This window comes from Megalopta genalis, unplaced genomic scaffold, assembly GCF_051020955.1.
Source record: "Megalopta genalis isolate 19385.01 unplaced genomic scaffold, iyMegGena1_principal scaffold0071, whole genome shotgun sequence".
In the NCBI taxonomy this organism is placed as follows: Eukaryota; Metazoa; Arthropoda; class Insecta; order Hymenoptera; family Halictidae; genus Megalopta; species Megalopta genalis.
Genome location: NW_027476140.1, coordinates 228,931 through 244,142, shown reverse-complemented (window position 1 = coordinate 244,142; position 15,212 = coordinate 228,931). Strand labels below are relative to the sequence as shown.

The window sequence follows — 15,212 nt, the reverse complement described above, 5'->3', positions numbered from 1 at the left end:
CCGAAAAGATCACTATGGCCCTTATGCGGTTCCTTATGGACCAGGATAACGGCCTATACCCAGACGCGTCCCAGTTCATTGCCTCCAAGGTTGCTAAGTTGCAGAGCATACTCGGCGAGTCCCTGCTCCGCTGCAGCAACCTGGAAGGCCAAATAAAAGCCATCAGGTCCGAGAACAGACAGCAGAGAAAAACCCTCGTGTCTGTCACAGAGAACTGTCAAGCCCCGAAAGAACCCTCTGGGCCCACTACTTACGCCCAGAGAGTCGGGGTCCGATCAAAGACGGCCGCTCTCTCGAACCTGAGGCAGAACCCCCCCCCCCCCCCCCAGCGCCATCACCATCCTCCCGCAGGACCCTAAGTCCTTTGAGTCTAGCGACAAGACAAAAGAAACGGTCCTCAAGCTGGTCTCCCCCGCGGATTGTAAGCTCCAGATTAAGAGCATCAGAAAAATCCAGGGGAACGGCATCCTGGTCGAGTCCCCGAAAGACTCTGACCTCAACACCCTCCGCAACAACGCCCAGCTCAAAGCTGCAGGCCTCATAGTCGGCGCCCCCCTCAGACGTAACCCCAGGATCATCCTTTATGACGTCCCTCAGCTGGAAAGTGACGAGGCCACCCTTCGAGCCATTGTCAGCCAGAATTTAGACGTCCCGGAAAAAGCTCTCTCCCAGCAGATCAAGCTCGCGTTCAAGTCCGGAGACAGGACTAAAGATAAGAGCAACTGGATACTCGAGGTATCCAAGCAGGCCCGCGACTTCCTTATCAAAAAAGAACGCGTATATGTCGGATGGAGTTGTTGCCGGGTCAACGACTACATCGCGGCCACCCGGTGTTATAAGTGCCACAGTTTCGGTCACACCACCAAATTCTGTCGCGCCGAGAAAGACATCTGTGGCCACTGCGCCGAGCAGGGCCACTCATTTAAGACCTGCCCCAACAAGCCCAAACCAGCCCGCTGTCACAATTGCCACAAAACCGGCAAACCCTCCACCCACTCGGTCACCGACAGGCAATGCCCAGCCTACGTTGCGGCCATAAATCAGGTACTCTCACGTACGGATTATGGTTTGTAAACCTCACCCCCCCCCCAATCTAAGCCCGTAATTAGGATAGGCCAGGTCAACGCGCAGAACTCCAGATCGGCTCTCGAGTAGTTAAAAGTCTGCGCCTTCGAGGAAGGAATCGACATTCTCACGATCCAGGAGCCCTACTCCTTCAATAACGCCCTCAGTAGCTTCGGACCGAACTCCCGGATAATCACCGACCGCAAAAGGTTCTCCAGCCTCTCGGTTCCCGACCTTCCCAAGGCGGCGCTTGTAGTCAGAAACCCCTTCCTAACCGTTCTCGAAATAGAAGCGCTGAGCAACACACATTGCATATGCGCAGAAATCACATTTCACGATCTGAAACTCATCGTCGTCAACATGTACTTCCAGTACAGTGACGACATCCAGCCCTTCCTTCACCACCTCGAAACCATCCTACATACCATCCAAAACCGTAACGTCCTGATCCTCGCAGACTGCAACGCCAAATCGCCACTCTGGCATAACCCATCCTCTGACGAGAGAGGCGAAATCATGGAGGACTTCATTGCCCAATCCCGACTAGGGATAGTCAACGAACCCGCCAACACCCCCACTTTCGATAACGCCCACAGTCGATCCAATATCGACCTCACGCTCGCCACACACAGCCTCTTCAGCCACGTCTCTTCGTGGACTGTTCACCTAGACAGGTCAACAAGCGATCACAATCTGATCACTTTCCTGATCTGTGCCCCCATGCCCACTGCCACCGCCCCCCCCCAATCCCGATACAACACCAAGAGAGCCAACTGGGAGGATTTCGATAGAATTATCCCAGCTCTCACAGCGGAATACCCCCCCCCCCCCTCCCAGACGACCACTATGCAGTTGACCCCGATATCCTTAGCGCGGACGTCCATCAAATAATCTCTTCAGCCTCCAATTCCGCGATCCCAAAGAAGACCAGATTCCCGAGATCAGTCCCGTGGTGGACTCCCCAGTTCACAACCCTCAGATCCGAGGTCCGCCACACGAAAAGAATCTACCAAACAGAACCCAACTCCGCTCGTAAAGAAATCCTGAAGGCCCAGTACAGGCAACTCAGAAACAGGTACACCGCCACCATCCGCAAATCCAAACTCCAAAGCTGGAGAGATTTCGTAACGGAACAGGGCAATGCCAACCCTTGGGGCATCCCATATAAAACGGTCACGGGCAAAGTCCGCGCCGAGGACTTCCCGGTCTCCATCTCCACCGAAAACGGCCAAACCACCTCCTGGAAGGAATCGAGTAGGGCTCTCCTCCACGCTCTGATGCCCGATGACACCCCTCAGACGGACTCCGCCTTCCACGCGGAAGTCCGCCAACTCGCGAACACCACCCCCGACACCCCCAACGCCCCCTTCTTCGAGATGGAGGAGGTCTCAAGCGCTATCAAACGCATCAAAAATAATAAAGACCCCGGCCAGGACCCGATGGAGGCAGTCACCCTCAAGCGTGCCTGGCGCCACCTCCATCAGGAAATCACTCTCTTGTTCAACAGCTGTCTCGCCCATGGCAAATTCCCCAGCATCTGGAAGACAGGAGTCGTAAAGGACCTTCTAAAGAGCACCGAGAAGCCCAGAACTGACCCAAAATCGTACGGGCCTATCTGCCTCCTACCTATCATTAGCAAAACCCTTGAAAGGCTCATCGCCGACAGACTGTCGAACCTCTTCAACAGTCATCCCCTAGCTTCCACCTCTCAGTTCGGGTTCAAAACTGGGCTCTCCACCGAGCACGCCATCCTCCAACTACGCGAGTCCACCCAGAACAGCAACGAAAAATACGCGGTCGCCCTCCTATTCGACATCAGCGGCGCTTTTGACAACGTCTGGTGGCCCGCCATCCTCCAGCAGCTCAAAGCGAGAAGCTGCCCTAGCAATCTCTACAGGTTAATACAAGACTACCTGTCTAACAGATCAGCCATTATCTCCTCAAACAGCTCCGTAGTCTCCAAGAGGGTCGCCAAGGGCTGCCCGCAAGGCTCAGTCCTCGGTCCCTATCTATGGAATGTTGTTTTCGACGACCTCCTCACCGCCATCCACCGTTGCTGCTACGACGCAACGGCCTACGCCGACGACCTTGCAGTCACCGTTTCCGGCAACAGTAGAAAAGAAATAGAGTCCAGATCCGCCGTTATCACAGACATCATATCCGCATGGTATCGACGGAACAAACTTGAGCTGTCAAAAGCCAAGTCCGTAATCTTCCTCGCGAAAGGCTTCCTTGACACCCGCAGACCCCCTACCATTCGAATAGATAACTGCTCACTCAAGATGCCGGCTTCAATCCGGTATCTGGGTGTACATTTCGGCCCCCGCTTCAACATCACCCCGCACGTTAACTACGTGGCGGGCAGAAGCAAGACCATATTTAACCAGCTCTCTCGCATAACCAAGACCCACTGAGGTCTTAACCAGAATAGCATGAGGACCCTCTACAAAGGCCTCCACGTCCCCATCGTATCTTACGCAGCCGCCAGTTGGGCCGATAGGCTCAACAAATGGCATGTCAGGAAGCTGAGACAATCACAGAGATTCGTCCTTATCCGTACCACCCGCGCCTATCGCACCACCTCACTCGACGCCCTGTCCATCGTTGCCGGAGCCCCCCCCTCCCCCTAGACCTAATTCTTAGGGAGCGCAAAGCCCTCTTCCATCTCAGGAATAACCAACCCATCACCATTGGCGAGCTACACCATACCCCCCACCAACCGAATACATCCCCCACAATAATCTCAGAAATAGCTAGTTCTATCAAAGAACAAACCCTGGCTACTTGGCAGAAGGAGTCGGATGAGTCGACCAACGGTCGTATCACCCACGACTTCTTCAGCAGCACGCACGAAAGAGTGCACCTTAAAGCCATCAACTTCTATGTGATCCAGCTCCTCACGGGGCATGGACGCATTAAAAAGAAGCTACACTCCCTCAGGATATCGTCAGACGACGCGTGTGCCTGCGGTGCCACCGACACTGTCAGACACATTATCTTCGAATGCTCCTCCGTCCACGACCACAGGGTGGAGCTCGCACTCAAATTGCGAGCAAACAACACCCCCTGGCCATGTCATCTCTATGAGCTAGCCAGCAAAAGTAACTTTCCACACTTTGCCAGTTTCGCGGTCAAAGTGATGAAGCTCAGAGATGACCTCATTATCGACGCCAGACCCCCGTCACCCCCCCGACCCCCGCCCCCAGGTCCCAGCACCCGCAGTGGTAGGCAGCCATCAAGCTGCCCGCCCCCGGACCCCGCGCAGACAACCACAAGAGCCAGAAGGAGTTATGTGTGGAGGACCAGAGCAAAAACCTCACTGGTAAAAGGGCTAGACCGCCCCAGCCATCCACCTAAGACTAACCCCCCCCCCAAACACCCACCAGGCTACCGCCGGAATCGCAGGTACCAACTGTCCTAGACAACACCCCCCCCCCCCCGTGGTTCGTACCTTGTCGTGGTGGGGGGGCTTGCGAGCCTCGATGATCCACAAGGCTGTGCCGGCGGGGAACTTGATTCCCTGGCAGATCTAACCTAACCGGAGTGGCTTGAGGTGAGAGGCCAGACTAAAATTGAACCTCATACCGTAAGCCCGTGGTCATGTTTCACGGGCCCGGGGGTCTTGCCTTAACCGGCCGGACCGCAAGGATGACAACCTCTCTAAAAAATCCCTAACCCTAAGCTATGGTGCGCGGCGATGGGGTACACCCCGATCGATGGCATCGGGGTGTGACTGGTGGGTGCACCAGCCACTAGCGACCAACCTCTGAACGCCGGGCGAAGTTTAGTTGTACATAGCCTTGCCTGGGCATAGGGGGCTCTGCCCAGGTTGACCGTATATCCCCCATACTCGTGGGAACATTATGAGAAAAAAAAATTCAAAAATTAACTTAGAGACTATTTTGGGGTAGGGAAGGAGTGAGGAGGTAGGAGAAAGTAGCAATAGGGAGCCGGGAAGTGCTGAAAGAGGAAGAAATTCTGAAACGGGAAGAGGAAGTACCAGTAGGAGTCTGAGCAAGAGGCGAAAAATAGCAGAGAATGAGTCGAGTGATGAGGATGAAAGAAGTATGAGGTCAAATATGAGTGTGTGTGAAACAACGAATGTCCGGGATGCGGAAGCGAATGAGATGATGTGTATGAGAACAGTGGGTGAGAAATTGAGGAAATGCATATTTAATGAATCAAATCGCGTGTCGAAAGGTGTGAGTGAACTCGTATTGAACTGTGTGAGTGAGTATGAAGAATGCATGATGAGGCTGATATGCGAGAATGAGAGACTAAAAGGAAGATTAGAAGAATGTGTGAAAAACGCAAGTGTGCCTGTTACATCAAGTAAGACGTATGCAAATGTTGCTGGAGTGAATGTGATAAGGCAGAAGGAAAAAAGTAGAGTGAATGAAACAAAAGAGAAGAAGTATGCGGTAATTGTGAAACCAAAAGATGACAAGGTAAAAATGACCAGTGAGCAAGTGAGAGAGAAGGTGATGATTGAAGTAAGTAAGGAACTGAATGTGAGGGTGAAAGCGGTACGAAATATTAGAAGCGGTGGATTGGCTATCGAGACAGTCAGTATGGATGAGTTAAAGAAAGTGCGAGACTGTGAGAAGTTTTCCAAAGTGGGGTTGAAGGTCGAGATGCCGAGAAAAATTGGGCCGAAGATCATGATATTCGATGTCCCAAACGAAATGGCAGGAGAAGATTTTATGAATGAGTTGTATGAGAAAAATTTGAAGGACTGTATGAGTATGGATGAGTTTCAGGAAAAAGTACGAGTAGTAAGTAGGAGGAGTAAAAAGGATGTGAGTGTAGGAAGCGTAATAGTGGAAATGAATGTGAAAATGATGAATAAATTATTTGAAGAAGGACGCGTGTATGTGAAATGGAGAGCATGTAAGTTTAAAGAAAATGTGAGTGTAATGAGGTGTTTCAAATGTTGTGGGTTTGGGCATATTGCCAAAGAATGTAAAGAAAAGGAGAATTTATGTCAGAAATGTTGTGAAAAAGGGCATGTGAGAATGAATTGCGAAAGAGATAAGTATGTATGTCGTAATTGTCGTTTGAAAGGGAATGAGTGCGACCACTCGGTTATGTCTGAACAGTGTCCGGAATATCTGCGTGTGGCTGAATGAGAGAGAATGAGAATTAGTTACGAGTAGAGGCAGTTTGAGTATGATACAGTGTAACTGTCAGCGGGCGTATACGGTGATGTGTGATCTGGGTGTGAGCATGAATGAAAAAAGGATAAGTGTGGCAATGCTACAAGAGCCATATGTGTTTACAGATGGGTGTGTGAAAGGATTGCCAGGTAGTATGAAAGTGTTTATGAACAAGAGTGAACGGGTTGGATCAGCTATAGTTGTAAATGACGTATGTATAGAAGCTGTTTGTGTGAATGAATGTACAAATGAATATGGAGTGTGTGTATGGCTGAAGGGAGACTTTGGTGAGCTGTATGTGGTGTCCGTGTATTGTAGATATGGTGAAGATATAGAGGGGTATCTTAGATACATGGACGCAGTGTGTGTGTGTTTACGAGGAAGAAAGATTGTGTTTGGCATGGATGCGAATGCTGTGTCTCCCTTATGGTACAGTAAGGGAGCTGGCCGCTCGAGAGAAAATGAAATGCGTGGACGAGAACTAGAAGAATGGGTGATAGCGAATGGAATGCAAGTGATAAACGAGCCGAGTGAGTGGTACACGTTCTCAGGCCCAAATGGACAGAGTGATATAGACGTGACTGTTGTGAGTGATTCGTGTGCCAGGTGTCAGTTTGAATGGAAAGTGGAATGTGGATGGGGAATAAGTGACCATAATGTTGTGAGTATTAAAATGACAAGTGATGAAGAGCGAATGGAACGTTTCGATGCTGGGAGGAGGTGGACTTGTAAGAACGTTGATTGGCAAGGGTATATGAATGATCTAAGAGAAAGTGCGATTATGAGTGATCTAAGAGAAAGTGCGATTATGAGTGAACTAAATACGACGAATGGAAAAAGTGCGGATGAGTTGGTGGCCGAAATGTTGCAGTGGATTTATAGTGCGAATGATAAGTGGTTGAAGACACATCAGAAAGAAAGGAAGAGAAAGATTATGTGGTGGACGGAAAAGTTAGAGAGAATGAAGAAGAATGTAAGGAATATGCGAAAGAAAATGCAGATTGCTCGACGACGAGGAGAGAATGTGAATGAAAAAGTGTTGGAGTATAAGAGAGGCGTGAATGAGTACAAGAAGGAGATCTGCAGAGTGAAGGAAGAAAGTTGGAAGCAATTTGTGAGTAAATGGAGTAACGAGGACCCGTGGGGCCCCGTTTACCGAGTATGTCGCGGGAAAGATCGAAATGAATGTTTGAATAATGTGTATGTAAATGGAACAATGACTGCAACATGGAGTGAAAGTGCAAGTGCGATAATGGACCATCTCTTCCCGGCATCGGAAATGAATGGTAGGGATGAAGTAATGAGTGATAACACTAGTGTAGTGAATGATGATGTGAATGAAGAGAATGAGAAAAAATTTGAATGGAATGAAATAGAGAGAGGAATAGGAGAAATGAGACTGGGAAAGGCACCTGGACTCGATGGTATAAATGCGGAAATGATGAGGAAAGTGTGACGAGCGATTCCGGAACGGATCAAAAGTATGTATGATTTGTGCCTGAGAGCGGATACATTTCCGAGTGAATGGAAGAAAGCGCGTCTGATTGTGTTACTAAAGTCTCCCGATAAAGTCAAGAGTGATCCTGGTTCTTATAGGCCGATATGCTTATTATCAGTACTAGGGAAAATACTAGAAAAAATGATGGTTAAAAGGTTAGAACAAAAGATGAGTGGAAGAATGAATGAAGCGCAACAGGGATTTATGAAAGGAAGATCGACTGAAACTGCGTGGCTGAAAGTGAAAGAATGTGTGCATCAGAGTAACTGTAAGTATGTACTGGGAATGTTTATTGATTTTAAAGGAGCGTTTGATAATTTAGAATGGAGTCGCGTGATTGGAAAGTTAAGACAGATTGAATGTGATGAGATTGGGTTATGGAAGGAGTACTTTAAGGATCGAATGGTTTGTATGACTGGAGTGAATGAAATAGTATGGAAGCATGTAGAGCGTGGATGTCCACAGGGCTCCATAGGTGGACCGTTTATATGGAACCTTATGATGGATGATTTTCTGACGAAACTGAATATGGAAGGATGTAAGTGCGTTGCGTATGCGGATGATTTAGTATTGATGGTTGAAGGACGTAATCGAGTGGAACTGGAAAGGAAGGGAACAGAATGGATGAAAATTGTTTGTGAATGGGGAAAACATGTGGGAGTGAATGTGACTGAAAGTAAGAGTGTAATGATGATGATGAAAGGGAATTTGGCATATACAAGAAGTCCGAATGTGCGTATGAATGAGAAAGCTATGAAGCGAGTTGAATGTGTAAAATATTTGGGTATATGGATGAGCGAGAGAATGCAATTTAAAAAACATTTGAACCATTTGAAGGAAAAGATAACGAAAGTGGTTGGGAAAATGAGGAAGAAAGGCATGAGAGTGATATACAAAGGTCTGTTTGAAGCGTGTGTGATGTATGGTGCAAGTGTATGGTGTGATATGATGAGACATCTAGTGTGAATCCGGTCACCGCGAGGGTGACGCGGATATGTTACCTCGCCCTTACGGGCATACACAGCTAAGCGGCCATCTACCCCCAGTCCAACCACTGTCAAGGAGAGGGGCCAAGGAAAAATCCGCACGTGCCATTGAGCCGTTTGCAATGGACGAGTTCTTTAGCCGCTAGCGAGATTCTGGTTTTACCCTCCTCTCGCTAGCGCCCACGGGGAACCACGGGGAGGCGAACTCGTGACGCGACGCCTCGCGTCCACTAAGCGAAGACCTAGGAGGAAGGATGGGAGTTGGGAGGGATGGGTAGGGGTTTGGGGTTGTTGTTGATGGGGACATAAGTCGTCCCCTTCCGGGTCCTGGGGAGTACAGGTGTTCGGGGTTGCCTACATGAAGCCCTTTAGCCAAAGGGCTTCCCTACAGAAGTCGGAGAAGACCTGGAATGCCTCTGGAGACGACACGAAGTGTTGTGCTGCTTCCGGCCATTTCCAGTCTCCGGCTGGTACTACCTCGCGGAGGGCTTCTCTTTGCGGGTCGAAATTAGGACAGTCGAGGAGGAAGTGATCGACCGTGTCCGATCCGTGACCACACGCGCACTCCTCACCGTCGGAAACTCCGTACGCGCGTAGGCGCGCCTGGAAGTTTCCGTGGCCGGTGAGGACTTGCGTGGTGTAGTGGTTCGGTTTCGTCCACTTGGCCGCCACTCTCTCCTCTATGTTTTTGAAGAAGGCGTAGGTGGTGCGGCCCTTGTGGGAAGAATTCCACATGGATTGCCACACCTTGTACGCCTCGACCGCTAACCTATGTTTTGCATCGTCGGCCCCCGCCGGAACGACGATGCTACCTAGTCTGGCGTCTTTACCTTTGCGCGTCTCGTACAAGGCTTTGGTTTGCCTGAGCTTAACGTCAATGGGTATAGCACCGGCCACCACGCACATGCTGTCCCACGATGCCCGGCGATATGCGCCGGTCATCGCGATGAGAGCACGGCGCTGTACAGCTCTCAGTACCTTGAGCTCCCCCTCCGTGCACCGGTCGGCCCACCCGGCGGCAGCGTACGTTGCCACCGGGATGAAAACCCCACGGTACACGGCGGAGAGCGCCCCGAAGCGGAGCCCTCATTCACGCCTTGCCATTCTACCCAGCTTCGCGAAGAGCGAGCCGACCTTGTCACTTATATAGTTGCAGTGGGTTCGAACACCCATGCCCCTATCAAAGTGGACGCCGAGGTACTTGACGAAGGGTTTGAATTTCAAGGACTTATTTCCGATCCGAATGGTCGGTGGCCTTTTGACTAAGTCTAACTTGGAAGCGCGGACTGCCGTTCGTTTTCGGTCTGGGCGCGATCCTCCCCGTCGGCCTATTCTATCTCTCTCGATATATCCGCTGCGCAGGACAATCGCCTCGGATTTATTTTCGGAGATCTCTAGCTTTGCTGATCTGCACCAACCTAGGATCAGGTCAACAACTCGTTGACCCTCGATCTCTAGGTCTCTACGGCAGATATGATGAGACACAAGTATGCAAGAGAAATTATGAATAAATGTCAAAGAATAGTTTTGTATGCCTGTTTGAATGTGTGCAGGACTGTCTCGACCGAAGCCATGCAGGTCCTCATGGGTACACTCCCCTGGGACCTGGAGTGTGGAAGGAGAGGCATGATATGGAAAGTGAAGCATGATGTGAATGTAGGAGAGAATGAGTTATTGAGTGATAATGAAATGGCTGGAATGGATGAGAGTGAGAAAGAAAAATTTATGAATGAAAGAATGAGAGAGGTGTGGCAGCGAAGATGGCATGCAAGTGAGAAAGGACGGGTAACGTATGAATATATAAAGAATGTGCATTTTGCATGGAAGAATGTTGAGTTTGAACCGAGTTTGTATGTATGTTTCATGATGACTGGGCATGGAAGTATGAATGACTTTTTATGGGAACGTGGATTGTGTGAAACTAGGATGTGTGGATGTAATGAAGGAAATGAGGACTGGAAGCACGTTTTGGTTAGGTGTAAATGGTACGACGACCTCCGAAGGTTGAATGAAAGCGGTGTGAAAGTGTGTGAGGATGGAAGTGTGGATGTGGCGAGTGTGTTGGGTGATAGGGCAACATATGAATGTTTTAGTGAGATGGCTAAGAATATGTTTGCGAGGAAAAGGATGAAGGTTGCCGAAACGGTGGACGGGTGAAGCCTGGCGTATCCGAGGCGCAGGGGGGTTCCCTGCAGGTTGAAAGGTCGGTAGGATACGACTTGTCGGGTCCTGCCGGCTGATTCCTGTAAGGACCTTTGGTGAGTAGCGACACCACGAACCCGAAGCGCTGGCCGACCAATGCCGGGAGTGTAGGCCTCCCAAATTGGTAGTAGCTTTGCTACGAAAGATCCAACCAGTGATCACGACTGGTACCGCGGGGACCGGGCGCCCCCGAGGCTTGCCTCGGCCCGGTCATGGGTAGGACCATCGCGGGGGCAGTGGTAAGGCTGAATGCTGGTCAGAGGCTCCTTTCCGGGGGCTTCGGCGGGTGAGCTGCGCATGGTATAGCTCGGGCACCGTCCTCCAGAGACGGTAGAGCGTGGAAAGTCGCTCGGCACCACCGGTTGTCTGCTCACAGGACCTACATCTTGGGAGTATACCGGTAGTCCCTCGAGGACCCGCTGATTGGGCGATATCCCAATCCCGCGCCCGGGGGCCGTGTGGATAAGCCTTTGGGCAGGAGCTGCACGTTAAATCACTAGAGACTTAATGTCCTAGACAACGGTGTTCCGGGGTAACCCGCGGAGAATGTCCTCGCGAGCCGCTCCCCAGCGAGTCGCGACGACGGCCGCCGCAAATCTCTCAAATGGAGAACCTGTAAGAGATCGAGCGTTACGCTGGTAACTCCGCCTCCACATGGCCCCCGCTGGAAACATTCTCCCGGCGACTCGACCCCCCTCGGGGCCGAGCCGCCGGGGGAATGGCTAAGTGAGTTACCCCCTTTGTGGGACGATCTTCCTCTCCGATGAACCGTAAATGGTGAGGAAGGGGTTTTTCCGAGCACGACGTTCGCAGTTTCCGGATGCGGACCTCTCCCTTCGCAGTGGTCTCAGCTGCATAACATCGACTGGCATAAGCAAGCGCTGCTTCGCCCGGCCAGAGCCGGCCTCGGCCCTGTTGCTCAATTACTGTAGACATTAGATGTCCCTATCTACTTCGCCAGTATAAGCTGCATTCGGCAGCTTCGGTATGGCCTGAACCGGAGTAAGCCTTATCGCTCGAAATAAAAGTAGACAATTAAATGTCCCTATCTACTGGCGGGAGTTGCTAATGTATCTCTCAGGCGGGTGCGACCAGTCGGCGACCGCCTGAGGTGCTATCTCTTTTCTGGGCCGATTACGAACGCCAAAAAGTGCAGGATTGTGTCGGCCGGATTAGCCCATTACCGCCCTCTGTACCTGCACAGGTACAACTACTTAATCGATAAATTATGTATTTTATCTGTGGTAAGTGTTGAAAGTAGTTAGAAATTACAAATCTAGATGACACTAGTTACCATATAATAAATAAAAATAGGCGGTGTCGCGAAAACAAATTTCACTTATTGTGTAATAAAATACGGAGTCCAGACACGACATACAAGGTAAGATTATTTTGTTGGTTTTTATCAAAAATAGTGAAATATTTCAACTTCTTTTTTTAGTTTTATGGAGTCTATTTATTTGTGTTGGTAATAATAACATAAGAATTAAAGGTTATTACAAAACTTGTAAAGTAGGGTTTGTTTCATTTGCTGTACACAGGCGGGTACAGCGGGCAGATTCGTACTAAAATTTCGTTTTGTTTACAGTATTACTTATAAGTTGAAATGGCCAATCGGAACGTATTTACCAGCTATAAGAGACTGGAGGAAGCCTTGGAATCAATTATGGCTGATGAAAGCAATGATGAAGAGTACGATATGGTATTAGTGCCACCAGATCCGGCTGTGGTGAGTGATGAGGAAGAAGGTAATGAAGATAATTTGGCGGCTTCAAGATTCCCTATGGACGTTCCAGGGACTATTGAGGTAGGTCGGCGTCATCCTGACTACGATGTTTCGGAATTGAGCGACAGTGATGATGAGCCGCTAAGACCTATTCCTGCAAAACGTGCCAAAAAATGTGATGTACATTTACCTGTATGGAGGAAAACTCAGCCAACCTATAGTTCTACTTATGAAATTACCGATATCATACAAAAGAGACAAAAATACGTTGTTGAAAGCTTAGCAGACTGCAATCCCGTAATGTTGTTTGAAAAAATATTTGATCAGGACGTAATGGATTTGATAACAACTAACAGTGTCTTGTACGCTAATCAAAATAATAGGCATGGTTTTGAACTTGATAGTGCATGTTTGAAAAAATTTTTTGGTGTACTGATACTGACCGGTTACCATGAATTGCCATCTGAACGTGCTTACTGGAGTTTGGATGAAGACCTTGGTGTTCCATTGATTGCTAATTGTATGTCACGCAATAGGTTTTTGGAGATAAAAAGAAATCTTCATTTTGTGGATAACGGTCTAATAGATGGTTCGAAAGATAAAATGATCAAACTCAGATCATTATGCGATTTGATTCAGCGAAACTCTAGTCAGTGGGGTGTATTTCATGAAAGCTTGTCTGTGGACGAGTCCATGATCAAATATTTTGGGCGTCATCCATCAAAACAATTTATACAAGGAAAGCCTGTAAGATTTGGTTATCGCAATTGGGCTGCGACAGGTTCAGATGGTTATTGCTACGCGTTTGATGTTTATTGTGGAAAATCCACAGAACCTTCTAATGATACCCTTGGTGCGAGAGTCGTGAAATCTTTATTGGCTAAAATGCCTGTAGTTCCTAAAGAGCATATCGTATATTTCGATAATTTTTTTACCAATCATCAATTGTTGCTCGATTTGGGTAGACTAGGTTTTAGAAGTACTGGAACCGTTCGAGAGAATCGGACGAAGAAATGTCCCCTGATCACAGTAAAAAATATGAAGAAGAAGCCTAGGGCGGAATATGATTATAGTTTTGATACAAAGAATGAGATAACTATGGTACGTTGGAAGGACAATAATGTCGTTACAATGGGAACTAATTTTGATGACATAGAGCCTCTGGGCAAAGTCAAACGATGGTGTAACATCAGAAAGCAAAAGGTTGACGTAAATATACCTAAAATGTTTGTCAACTATAATAAAGGAATGGGTGGAGTTGACCAAATGGATCAGTCTATCAGCCTTTATCGGATTTCAATAAAAGGAAAAAAGTGGTGGTGGGTTATATTTACCTATTTGTTAGATATGGCGATATCAAATGCTTGGCGACTACATGTTTTGCTCAGTAAAACTAAACAAGAGATAACTTACATGGACCAGTTATCTTTCAGACGAATTATTGCACGGACTTATTTACGTCCAACGAAAACTAAGAGCCGTCCGTCATCCTCAGCGGCACTAGGGGGTCGGAACAATAATGGTCATAATCCTGAACGGATGGAAAACCCATTGCGATGTGTTATCTGTCACCAAAGAATTCGCTGGCGTTGCGAAATATGTTTGAAAACGCTATGTGTTGAACGACCTTGTTTCAAACAATTTCACTCCTAAAGCGCCCATTGTACACGGCTGAGTACACCCCTAAAACTTGATATGTAAATATATTTTTTTCATTTTATCTTCTTATATAGCATAGTTTATCCCTTATGGACTAATAAATAGAAAAACAATAGAAAAATATACTGCAGTTTCATTTTGGGCGTTAATGGGTTAGAGGCGCATGGCTAACAAGCAGCGACCTCCCCGTGGTTCCTGCTATGAGTACCCCGAAGGACGTAGCAAACAAAAAAAAAGGAATATTCCACCTTCTAGCTACTACTTCGGGGAAACCAATGCTGTCGCTGCGAAAGGACTGGGGCCTGACTGTGTGTCTACGCTTGACGGTCGGCAACCTCACCTTCCAGAGCCAAAAGTGTTTGTAGGGCCTAGGCCAGGTGATATCGGGCCTGAGGGAGCCCATGGGCAGGGTGGAGCCCATAAAAGAAAAAAAAGGGAAGTAACACCCAAACAAAAGGGGAGTAGTGCCCCGACTGGGTAATAACACCCAGAAGAAAACAAAGGGTTCGAAAGGTCGGAAGAGCCCAAGGGAGCGAAAGACAAAAGATAAAAGGAGCGAAAGACAAAAGACAAAAGAGGAAGAGCAAAGTAACGGGAACCAATGCTATTCAGACGGACATGAGAACGGAAAACGAACGAGAAAGGACGAAGGCGGGAAGTTATTTTTCAAAAAACCATTAATGCCAGACACAAAATACAAAGCTAGGGCCTCGGACACAGGGACTCCCGTCGGAATTAACCGCTAGGATTAGGAGGGACATCGGTAACGACCTAGGCAATGCAACAGGAGTAGATTCGGATAAACAATTGGACGGGATCGGTCTTCGCGCCGTCCGCGTCCACCTCGTAAGGTGCGACGCTGTGAATATAGGGAATATTAGGAAAACCAACCCCCGCGTCCCCCCAGCCCCAACGAGAAA

General features: G+C 48.6%; 1 long non-coding RNA gene across 1 annotated transcript in view; it reads right to left on the bottom strand.

The window, feature by feature from the left end:
- Positions 1 to 12,257: 12,257 nt before the first annotated feature.
- The window catches only part of LOC143261877 (uncharacterized), a 33,618-nt gene continuing 30,663 nt past the window's right edge, over positions 12,258 to 15,212 (bottom strand). The window contains exon 3 of the long non-coding RNA XR_013035889.1: positions 12,258 to 12,787. This is a non-coding gene — a long non-coding RNA (uncharacterized LOC143261877). The remainder of the gene's footprint in view (positions 12,788 to 15,212) is intronic.